We start from the raw sequence: 1,214 nt of genomic DNA, 5'->3' as shown, positions 1-1,214 counted from the left end.
CGTCCCCGTCGTCGTCGTCGTCGCCGTCGTCGTCGTCGTCGTGGTCGTCGTTGTCGTCGTTAACGTGACCACGCGCGTCGTCGTATGCCGCGCTCATCTCGTGTTGTGTTCCCGTGTCATTCGGTGCGTCGGAGCAGCAACCGCAGTGCCACCATCATCATCATCATCATCGATAACGAAAGTCGCAGCAGCAGCAGCGGCTGCAGCAACAGCAGCGACAGCTTTTCGCGTGTGCCACGGAGAGAGCGTGATAGAGGGAAAAGCGGAGCCGCGCGAGCGAGACAGAGGGAGCGAACGAGCGAGCGAGAGAGAGAGAGAGAGAAGGAAAGAGAGCGAGAGAGAGTGAGTGAGTGAGTGAGGAGGGAGACGGAACGGAGCGCCGGTGGGTTACCACACCCAACACCGCGCGAGCCGAGCCGGGGAGCCGATCGCCGAACGTCGTCGCTGCGCCGCTCTCTCGAGAGCTCTCTCTGGCCGCGTCGTGCGTCTAGTACTACGCGGGTGTACGCGCGCCGACCATCCAGGACAATCCAGGACTCCGGTCATCCGGGTCGTGTCACCGGGTGCTTCCGTCAAGCGCGCCGAGTGTTTCATCCGCGCGCCGGGATAAGAACAGCGACACGGATAATAACCAAAGAGAGAGAGAGAGAGAGAGAGAGGAAGTGCAAAGAGGGAGTGAAGAAGTGCGCGGAGAGAGAGAGAGAGAGAAAGAGAGACGGACGGAAGGAAGGAAGGAGCGAGTGAGAAAGGGACAGAGACGGACCTCGCCCTCTGCGAGGAAACATCCGTCGAGGTTACATCGACGTGGTGCCCGTCGGGAAAGGTGAAACGTGTGCGCTCCGGTGGGTGCATGTGTGTTACTTGCGTACGTGAGTAATAGAGAGAAGGAGAGGAGAGCGCGCAGAGAGAAGTATATATTACATAGAGAGAAATATATATATATATATATATACACACATAAACGTGCACACACACGCACGCACACACATACACACACATAGAGCACGGAAAGATTCGCGTAGTGCGCCTCGACGAACTCGCAGTTCGCACTCGGGGCGAAACGTGCGTGCGCGTGAGAGAAATACGAGGCCGTAACGGGTGAGAGGAAGACCGCGAGAAGGAAGGTGAGGGAAGAAGCAGAAGAAAAAGTAGAAGAAGAAGAAGACGAAGAAGACGAAGCGGACGGCAGAAGACGAAGAGCGGAGAAAGGAGCA

Source organism: Trachymyrmex cornetzi, unplaced genomic scaffold, assembly GCF_001594075.2.
Source record: "Trachymyrmex cornetzi isolate Tcor2-1 unplaced genomic scaffold, Tcor1.1 scaffold412, whole genome shotgun sequence".
Classification (NCBI taxonomy): Eukaryota; Metazoa; Arthropoda; class Insecta; order Hymenoptera; family Formicidae; genus Trachymyrmex; species Trachymyrmex cornetzi.
This window is presented reverse-complemented; position numbering follows the sequence as displayed.